At 52.2% G+C, this 10,739-nt stretch overlaps 1 long non-coding RNA gene across 1 annotated transcript; it reads right to left on the reverse strand.

Moving 5' to 3' along the window:
• Positions 1-3,114: 3,114 nt before the first annotated feature.
• Positions 3,115-9,017, reverse strand: LOC134474966 (uncharacterized). Its single transcript, XR_010045930.1, has 2 exons — positions 8,475-9,017; positions 3,115-4,016 (listed from the first exon to the last, which is right to left on the reverse strand). It is a non-coding gene; the product is annotated as an uncharacterized LOC134474966 (long non-coding RNA).
• Positions 9,018-10,739: the final 1,722 nt, after the last annotated feature.

Here is a 10,739-nt window from a genome sequence, read left to right on the forward strand (position 1 = left end):
GCCTCTAGGCAGATGGACAGCTGTAACCCCAGCACTCCGGGGAGGCTGAGGTAGGAGGATCTTAGAGAGTTTGAGACCAGCCTGGGCTACATGGGGAAATCCTTACTGATTAAAAACGCACACAGCCACTCCCTCCCCACGGTAACCCAGCTGTGAATCTCGGGGGAAGCTAGCAAGAGCCCCACACACCCAAGGTGTGCTTAATTGCACCCACTTTTCAGAACACAGCCCTCGGGCCCCAGAGCCCCACCTGCCCAAACAAGCCAGGTCCAGAATCCGGAAACATGGGGCTCCCATGGGCCTGCCCAGACAGCCGGCCATGGATAGAACAGGCCAGGTTCCACTCAGCTCCAGAGGCCCCCAAGCCCCTCTCTACCCTGCCTAGCAGGCCCAGTACCAACTGCCAGGGGTTTTGTGCCAAACCCGCCACACATATACAAGCCTCAAGCCACCACCTGTGGCACCTGGGCCACGGCCTCTCTAGCAGTGTCACCACAAGTGGCCAGCCCTCTGTCCTGGGTTTGGATACAGCTCTGAAAGCAGCTGTATACCACTGTGCAATCACAAGACTGCAAACCCAGCCCTCGGAAGGCTGAGGCATGAGGACTGCCATACATGAACTCCCAGGCCAGCATGAACCACACACATAGCAAGGCCCTGCCTCAAACACACACACACATATACACACACACATGCACACACGCACACAGATACACTCACACAGAGCTCTAAGGAGCACAACTACTGAGCACCCACCACATACCAGGGCCTCCCACCAGGCCTCACCATCTTCTCGATCGTACAAGCTCTCACGTTGGCAGAACCAGAAGGCTCCAGGCTGCAGAAGCAGGATCTGCACAAACCCTGCACACAGGGACAGAAGCCACACAAAACAATTCGGGCGGCTTCCACAGCCAGGCTGCTGCACGGGGAGGTGGAAAGCCCTGTCGGGGAGGCGCACAGAGCCCTGGAAGGAAACCACAGGCTAGGCCGAGGCGTCCTGCAAACCCGAGGCCGCTCGCGGCTCCTCCCGGGCAGCCATTTGGAGCGCGCCACCCGGAGGGCCCTGGCCGCTTCCCCCGGGGACCCGGGCCTTTAAACTGCTCAGCGGCCGAGACGGCCTGCGACCTCCCCGGGCCCCCAAGGCCCGGCTTTTCCAGGACAGCCGTTTCCTCCTCGCCGGGGAGAGGGAGCAAGAAAGAGACGGCGGAGGGAAGGCGGGCCGGCCATCTGGCCGCGCGACAGCGACATCCTGTTTATTATCACACATTCGGCAGCGCAGCGCGGGCCGTGAAAATCACCCTGTTCCCGCGGCCCAGCGACCGCGGCGGCCCGGGCCTCCCCGCGCGCCACGCCGCGGCCCGGAGCTCGGGGACCGTGGGGCGCCGCTGGGGGTCGCGCTGCAGCCCCGTCCGCGTCCGGTCCCGGGGGGCGGGGGGCGGCGGGCCCGGGGCCCCGCGCCTGCCCCGCTCCCCGGCCCGCCGCCCGGCCCCCGCCCCCGGCAGCCACAACAATGGCGAGCGCCCGCCAGGCCGCACGGCGCGCGGACAAAGGTCGGCGTGGGGACAAAGCCGCCGGCGCCGCCGCCCACCTGGTGTCCGGGTCCGCGCGCTCGCTCGGGGCCGGCGATGGCGACGGCGACGGCGGCGGCCGGGGCGGCGATGGCGGCGGATGGCGCGGGCCGTGCTCGTCGGCGTCGCCCGCTCGCGCGGCCGCCTGGTCCCCCGCCTCCTCCGCCTCCGCCCGGCCGCGCGGCCTCCTCCGCGTCCGCGTCCGCGTCCCGGTCCTCGTCCCCGGCCTCCGCCGCCGCCTCCCGCCCGCCCGCCCGCCGCGCTGCTCGGTCGCCGCCGCCTCCTCCTCCGCCCGCCGCCCGCCGAGCGCCCCCTGCAGCCGCGCAGTCCCCGGCGCCGCGGGCCGGGGCGGGGCCGGCGGGGGAGGGCGGTGGGGGAGGGGCGCCGGCCCCGCCCCCCGCGGCGCCCCCACTCCGCCCCTCCCCCACGGGGCGCCGGAGTGCCGGGACCGCGCACGCGCTCGCGGAGCGCAGCGCCCCGGGTTCGAGCCTGGGCGGAGGCGGCGCTGCGGACCCGGAGCGCCCGGCACTTTTGAGGGGCCGCGAGTTCGAGGCCTGGGCTAGGAGCGAGGCCCCGTCCCAGAATACCGGCACGGAACGCGCGGCCACAGACACGCAGCCGCGCCTTGCGGGCTCCGCGCGTCCGCTCCTCCGGGCCCGGGACAGTGGGTTGGGGGCGCACCCTGCGCGCTGGACCCGGAGCCCCGCTTGGCAGAGGGGAGGAGGCGGCTCGCTCTTCACCTCCAGATACCTCGGCGGCTAGAAAAGCGACTGTAGGCGGGCATAGTGGCGCAGAACTGGCAGCTGCACCCCGGGGGCCGAGGCAGGAAGGTCACCGTGACTTCGCGTCCAGCCTGGGCTCCATAGCGGGATCCTGTCTCTTACAAAAAAAAAAAAAAAAAAAGCAAAAAGTAAAGCGCGAAACGAGCGGAAAGTACCTGGGGCCAGGGTGTGAACCTCACGCCTCTTCCCCGGAGGTGTCTTCCTCACCCGCTGCCCGCAGGCCTCTTGGTCCCATGTCATCCCACCTCGGCAGGCATTCCAGCCCCAGTTTTAGGTGAGGAGAGAAGTCAGGGAACACAGCCGGGCCAGAGCCAGAAGAGCCAGAGGAGCGAGGCCCGGTGACGCGTGGGACCTGGGGGATTTTTTATAAACATCTCATTTTCCTACGTTGTGTCCCCAGTCATTTCTAATGCCTTGGTTTTGGCTTTGATAGAGTTTCATCTCGTCCGTCCTGGCTGGCCTCCGGCTCTGGGCCCAACAAGTTCTCTTGCCTCAGCCTCCTAGGATCTGGGAGTACAGCTGTTAACCTCTCCCTTTAAAATAGGCTACTTGTGCCAGGTGCGGGCAGCCTGAGCCAGGGAAGTCACAAGTTTGAGTCCAGCCAGGGCAACTCAGGGAGACCCTGTCTCAAAATAAAATGAAACAGGGCCCGGGGATGTGGCTCAGGGGGTACAGCGCTTCCCTGGCACCGGTAACATCTTCAGGAAGTCCCCCAAACCTGCCCCACCCTCACGACAGCAGTAACAAAAAGGCAAAGGAAGAGGACAGGAAGCAGTTTTATTGAGCACTTACTTCACAGGCTTTTGTGTTAAATGCTCCCCAGGGAGCCTGGGCTGGTTCCCACTCCCACCCCAAGACAGACACTGTTACTAATCTCTCTGGGATTGTCAGGAGTGGGCACTGAGGACGCCAGGTCCTAACCTCCTAAGCCTGAGTGGAGCCGGTCATGGTGGCACACACGTGTTATCCCAGCACTTGAGAAGCTGAGACAGGAGGATCACCCCAAGTTTGAAGCCAGCCTGGACTACATAGTGATCTCAAGGCCAGCCCCAACTACATCACAAAACCCTGTCTCAAAAAAGAAAAAGAGGTGGGAGGGGGGATCTAGCTCAGCAGGTATAAGTGCCTGCCTGCCATGTGTTAGGCCCTGAGTTCGATTCCCCATGCAAAAGAAAAAGAAAACCACTGGGCCCTGGGCAGAGTGATCACAGCCAGCAAAACCATCCGCTGGAGCCCTGCCAGCTTTATAACCCCTGTCACCGCCTAGTGACCCAGCAGCTTACACAGTGCCACTGCTGCATCTTGAGCTGGGCTTGCCATCACTTGGGGAGGCTGAGGCAGGAGAAACCTCAAGTTGAGTCCAGCCTGGGCAATTTATTGACTTAAGAAAACCCTGTGTCACTATAAAAAAAATTTTTTTTTGAAAGAATTGGGAATGAGCCAGGTGTGATGGCGCACTCCTGTAATCCCAGCACTCAGGAGGCTGAGGCAGGAGGATTGTTGCAAGTTCAAGACCAGCCTGGGCTACAAAGTGAGCTCAAGGCCAGCCTGAACTGCACAGCGAGACCCTGTCTCAAAAAGACAAAAGAAAGGGGAAAAAATGAATGAATTGGAGATGAGGCACAAGGTCCTGAGTTCCAAGGTCCTGCGTTCTGGCCTGGTCCTGGAACAAAAAAAAAAAGAATGAGGGTAGTCCAAAAATGCTGAATTTAAATCTCAAATCCTGAGAGCAAAAAGAAAAATAGTGAAGAGACACAGAAAATTGTTAAAATTTTTTTAAGAAACTGCAACAACATTGCTGAGGTGAGCAATGCAGGCCCTGCCTGCTGCTGGGAACTGCAAGCCCAAGAATAACCTGGTGGTTTAAGGTTACTGTTACCGTGAAGGCAGCAACCCAACCCTAAAATAAAACAGGGTAAACAGTGTTTGGGCAAAAATGTCTTTGTTGTTGTTGTTGCTGTTCTTTTGATTTTGGTTTTAGTTTTTTGCAACTGCCCTTGAACTTACTATGGAGCCCAGGCTGGCCTCAAGTTTGAGGTAGTCCTCCTGCCTCAGCCTCCCATAATGCTAGGATTACAGAAGTACTCCTCCACCCCAGGTCCAGCTTTCTCACTCTTTTTCCCTTTTTCTTTTTCTCTTTCTTTTTCTGTGGTTTATTCTGGGGGAAAAACTCAAGGACTGAGCTGTACCTGAGCCTATTTATTTACTTATTCATTGTTTTTAAGACTGGGTCTTACTATGTGGACCAGATTTGTGGAGATTCTCCTGCCTCAGTCTCCCGAGGGCTGGGATTACAAGTGTGCACCACCATACTTGGCTTTATTTTGAAACAAGGTCTTTACAAGTTGTCCAGACTGTGTTTGAACTTGCAGTCCTCCTGCCTCGGCTTCCCACGTAGCTGGGGTTAGAGGTATGCACCACTACACCTGGCTACTTCTGCCTATCTTGTGACCTACCCCTTCCTCACCTGGCTGATCTCCATCGCCCATACTCTCCAACCCCAGGCCTGCAGGACCTTAGGGACACATCCTAAGCCAGCCTGCAGTGAGCCGAGGGTGCCAGGCTATGTGCATGCCGGGACTCCCATTCTGCTGCTGGGCTCACAGGAGGTGGACGAGTCCAGGCCTTCAGCTCAGAAAGTGGCCTCACGGATGCCCGAGGAGAGCAGGCACCTGGCACAGGTGGGGCTGAGCCAGCGGAGCCTGGGCAGAACCCTCGAGGCACAGGGGCCAGAGAAGACAATGACCTGGGTCCCCCAAAAGGAAGGAGCCTGGAACTGAAATACAGCATCGCTTTGGTTGGGGACCAGGGTGAGCTCATGACAGGAAGGTGAGTGGGGACACAGCCAGGCTCCCGCCTCCCACGCTGGCTCTTTTTTAAAGAAATTAATGAGTAAGTTAGAGAGAAGCACCGGTTATGCAGCCAGGATGACTTGGAGTTTGTGATCCTCCTGCCTCCCAGGTACCAGGAATGACACCCAACCTCAGATATTTTAAGAAGACAATTAAAAATTAAAACTAACTCAGTGCAAAAGCCCTGAATTCAATCCCCAGGATCCGGGGAGGGGAAGATCAGCCTCACTGGTCATCAGGGAAAAGCAAATCAAAACCACAGGAGAACAACTTTCTTCCTGGGCCGGCTAGAAGTACAAGTGCTGGTGAGGACCTGGGACAGGGGCCTTTGTACAGCACTGATAGAAACCGGAAGTGGCTGAGCCATTGCAGAAAACACTTCTGCAAGTTCTCAAAAAAAAAAAATTAATGTAAGATTATCTTATGAGCCAACAGTTTTACGTGCCCAAAACACCTGAGCCCAAGAGAGTCAAATGAAAATGTATACCTGAAGCTGGGCATGGTGGTGAATGCCTGTTATTGTAGCACTTAGGAGGCTGAGGCAGGAGGATCACCGAGAGTTTGAGGTCAGCTTGAGCTAGTCAGACCCTGTCTCTCTTTTTTTTGTACCAGGGATCAAACTGACAATCTCACACTTGCCAGGCAGGTGCTTATGCTGCTGAGCTAAATCCCAACCTGCCCCTGTCTCAAAAAAACCTGAAAAGTAAAATAAAAGTTAAAATGGCTTATTTTATGTTCCATGTTCCTTTTTTTTTTTTTTTTTTTTTTGTCTTTGCCTTTGTGAGACAGGGTCTCTGTGCAGTTCAGGCTGGTCTCGAACTCACAATGATCCTTCTGCCTGCTCAGCCTCCCGAGTGCTAGGATTACAAGCTTAAGCCACCTCTGGCCTTGTTCCATGTATCTTATGCTAAGTGTACTGAAAACAATCTAACTGGATATGGACCTTGCCCTTGCATCTCCATCAGTTATGTTTCTGTCATTTGATTACAGTGTATCATTTAGATTTCCAGTCTTACCCATGATGTTTAAATTTCAAGAAAGATACATGACTCTTTTTTTTCTTAGTGGTGCTGGGTTTTGAATCCAAGGTACATTTCTACTCCTTTATGTATCTTTTTAATTTTGAGACAGGTCTTGCCCAGTGTGGATTGGAACCTGAGATCTGTCCCTCTGCTTCTTACAAGTTAATGGGTGACGGATGGAAGCCAAGGACCCTGCAGGAAGCCTCCCGGATGGGGGCCCCAAGCATCCCTGCCTGGGGTCTGGACACGCAGAGCCAGGCAAATTTCCCCGGGGGAGGGGAAGTGGCAGCGGGCAGAATTGCAGCAGGGACTTCCGAGGAGATGAGGGGCAGGCAAACCTCTGGCCCTGTGTTACTTACTAATAGCGCAGGATTCCTGACCCTTTGGAGCAGCGGAAACTTGAAGCAGTTTGCCCTAAACCCGGCCACTTGGGCCTACAGTGCTCAGGAGGTAACTAAAAGCAGAGCAAAGCTGGGCCTTTATTTTGTATCTTTTACCTTAAAATTGGGGGACAGGAATGTTATTTATTTTTACATTTTATTTGAGACAGAGTTTTGCTATGTAGCCTGAGAAGGCCTTGAAATCCTCTTGCCTCAGCCTCCAAAGTGCTAGGGTTATAGGTGTGCACCACCATGCTCAGTTCTTTATTTTTTATTTTTTTAATTGGAAGCAGGGTTGATCTCACTATATAGCCCACGCTGGTCTCAAACTCCTGGCAATGCTCCTGCTTCAGCCTCCTCAGTGGTCCTGTTTTGTTTTGTTTTGAGTGCTGGGGTTGCCAGGAGCTGCTGTATTGTTCCACAGAAAGACTGCACCTCGTACACACACAGACACGTTCTGTTTTTCCCAAATATTTTCGTGTGTGGTTGTGGAATCTGGTCGCTGGAGCCGTAGGCAGGAAGCGGCTTCACTGCCCTTCCCGTGTGTACATCTGATCACAGGAGCAAGCAGATGTGCGAAATGACAGATGACGCTCCTCGAGGAAGTGGCCTTCATTCTCACCAGAGCCTGATGACAGGGACGGGGACAAGCGGGCTCCCACAGTTTGTGCCCCTGCCAGCTGATAAAAAGTCATTTAAAATTGAAAATCAGAGCTGGGGCATGGTGGCTCACACCTGTAATCCCAGCACTCGGGAGGCTGAGGCAGAAAGATCATTGCGAGCTCAAGGCCAGCTTGAACTGCACAGAGAGACCCTGTCTCAAAAATTCAAAAAATAAATAAAATAGAAAAGCAGAAAGCTGGGCATGGTGGTGCTGGGGTGTAACCCCAGCATTCAGGAGGCTGAGGTAGGTGGGTGGCTGTGTACTTCAGGATGGCCTTGACTTCACTTTGTAGCCCCAGTTGGTCTCAGAGATCCTCCTGCTTCAGCCTCCTAAGTGCTAGGACTACAGGTGTGTGCCCTGTGCTTTTATGGGTTAGCCATTGATCTAAACACTTCATCAAACCCACAGAAATTCTTTTTTTTTTTTTTTTTTTTGCTTTTTTAAAACTTTTTATCGGTACCAGGGATCGAACTCATGACCACCTGCTTGCAAGGCAGGTGCTTATGCCGCTGAGCTAAATCCCCAGTCAAACCCACGGAAATTCTACAAGACTCACTGTTAAACCCTTATTTTATCAAAGGCAGGCTGCACAGAGGGCTCCTCCACATGGACAGGGCCCAACCCCAAACCCAGATCTCCAGGATTCCCATAAGTCTGTCCAACTGGAAGGGAGGCAGTGGTACCCAGGAGCTGGCTCACTGGGGCGAGCACTCTTCTGTTTGTCACCTGTATTTTAGAATAATCCAAGCCCCCACTGGCCTTTACCAGCATGTGTCACACAGTTTGACCCTGGTCCCTTCACCCAGCAAAGGGCCAATTTATGCAAGCCACGTTAGCAAAATTTAACATCGCTTTGACTTTTTTCTAAAGATAAAAATACAAATTAACATAAATATAGGCTGGGTAGTGCTCAGGGCTACACCCAGCGCTGGTAATGCCAGCACTCCGAGGCTGAAGCAGGAGGATCCCAAATTCAAGCCTAGCCTTGGCAATTTAATGACTTTACGAGACCCATCTCAAAATTAAAAATAAAAAAGGTACGGAGTGTTACCCTAAAGACCCGACACCTAGGAAGCACGCATACTTCCTCCGCCCCGCGCCCCCCAGCTCCAGCCGTCGGTGCGCTGAAAACTGGGCCTTGGGGCCACACCCCTTCTTTCTCCCGCCTTCTTTGTTTTTCCGGAGGCGTCTTTGGCTGCGTACCTTGTAATTGGGCGGGCTGAGGGTGATCGGAAGGATGCTATTGGTTAAAATTACTGTTTCTCTCGACAGCCAGCTCCGATTGGTCCATGAGCCGCCATAGCTGTGACGTAAGCAAGTCTGCGACGTGGTTGGCGTGCGCCGGTCACTGCGCTGGCTCACAGGTGCGGGATGTTGGCCGGCGCGGTTCGGTGGTGACAGCTGGAAAGCCAGGCCCGGCGGAGGCGGGAGGCAGTGGGTGGTGATGGGGATTCAAGACCGCGCTGCTGGAAATCGAGAGGAAGCGGGACGCGGAAGTCCATGTCCAAGACTCCTAGCCGCGTCCGCGCTCCGAGCCTCGCTGGAGCCTTTTCTGCAGTAGATGGGCGTTACCGGTCACTATGGGAACCGGAAAAAACAGATCGAAAAGTTGCTATGGCCAAGCTTGGTGGCGCTGGGCTATGATCCCAGCAGTTGAGAGGCTGAGGCAGGAGGGTCACTGGAATTTCAAGGCGCCTGGGTTTTATACCCTGGACCTGTCTCAAGAACCAAATAACCAACCCAAACCAAAAGAACCCCACCGTGTACCGCAACGGCCCTATGATTGTATCCCTAGATAAACAGATACGTGAACAAAAATATGTCTGTACGTGTATAGCAAAAGAATGACACCACCCCACAGACACCCGTGTCCCAGTCCCCAGAACCTGTGAATTTGTTGCCTTCCCTGGAAAAAAGAATTTCACTGATTAAATCATGGATCTTGAGCCCGGGAAATGATCCCGGATTATCTGACTGAGCCCACTGGAGTCTGGAGTTCCCGGGCAGGCTGACGAGTGACAGAGGAAGCGGTAGGTGGAACGGAAGAAGCCAGGCAAAGACCAAGTCCTGCGTGACTCGAGTTATAGAGAAATCTAGAAAATGGAAACCAGTCTGTTGTGGCAGCGCCTCATTCCTAAGTTATTGTATATCAGCAAACCTCAGGGAAGTGTTTTTTTAAATTTTATTTAAAGAAAGACTAAGCAAAACAAAATAGGTAGAAATAATACGTACGTTCAGAGAAAAAAACAAGTCACAAGTTGATGTTTACATATTGTCGTTTTACAAATAGTTCAAGGTACAAGAGTGGAATACGTAAAGTGGGAATTCAAACATCCAGACCCCAAACAGTTCTGTTCAACTGTCCAACAAAAACGTAGTAACATGGTTGTCAATCCTATACACTTAAAAATACATGCAGTTATCCATATCTTCATTTATATTGAAATTAAATCAGGTTAAAATAATTCTGAACAAAGAATAATAGTATTGCTGGATTTTACATCATGACACTCTGATCAGCACTGGGTACTGTAGTTCCTTCTTTAAAAATTTAAAGAAAGACTAAAACAGAAAGCGGGTAGAAATAATACATAATTTCAAAGAAAAAATAAACAGTAAGAAATCACTAGTTCATGATTATAGATTGTCTTCTTACAAATAGTTATTCAAAATACTAAAGTGGAGTACATAAAGTGGGGATTCAAACAGTGAGACTGCAACCAGTTCTGTTTAACTATCCAACAAAAACTTAGAAATATGGTTATCAATCCTATACACTTAAACATACATGCAGTTATCCATATCTTCAATTATGTTGAGGTTGAATAAACCCAGGCAGGCTAATATCACTCTGAACAAAGAATAATACTATTGCTGGGTTTCATATTATGACATTCCAGGATCAGCACTGGGTATTTTAGTGTCTCTTTTTCTTCAAAGTATTTTTTCATTTCATCATGTGTCATAAGATCAGTTCTCATAAACTGTTTACAGATTCTACACATGCATGACTCTTAACATGTATTTCTATCCTTTCTATATTAGAGGGACAAACAAAGCAAGACAAAACAAAACATATTCCTATAAACACATGAAATGAAATAAACATATAAGACCATTGTACAAAGAGTTCTATCATGGTTCCTGTATTGTCTCTTGTTATCTCCAATAGAATTGGCTATATCATCAGACATAGTATAATTGAATGTATCAGTACATAACTATTAATAAAAACATAACTTTGTATATAGTATAGAACTTTAAAAACCAGCAGTTATCAAACCAGAATGTGTATCATAGCATCTTGTCATCTTCAGTGTAGTTGCCTATACTCTCAGACTTGATACTATCAATCATATCAGTTTTGAAAAAAATCTTCTCTGCCTCATTTCTGTTATGCTTTTGTTTGCCATCAGCTGTCTGCTTATCTTCTTCATTCTGTTTTCTGTTCCATTCATTGAGGCCTCT

This window comes from Cavia porcellus, unplaced genomic scaffold, assembly GCF_034190915.1.
Source record: "Cavia porcellus strain 051 isolate PalLab524CR breed Dunkin Hartley unplaced genomic scaffold, mCavPor4.1 scaffold_49, whole genome shotgun sequence".
Lineage (NCBI taxonomy): Eukaryota > Metazoa > Chordata > Mammalia > Rodentia > Caviidae > Cavia > Cavia porcellus.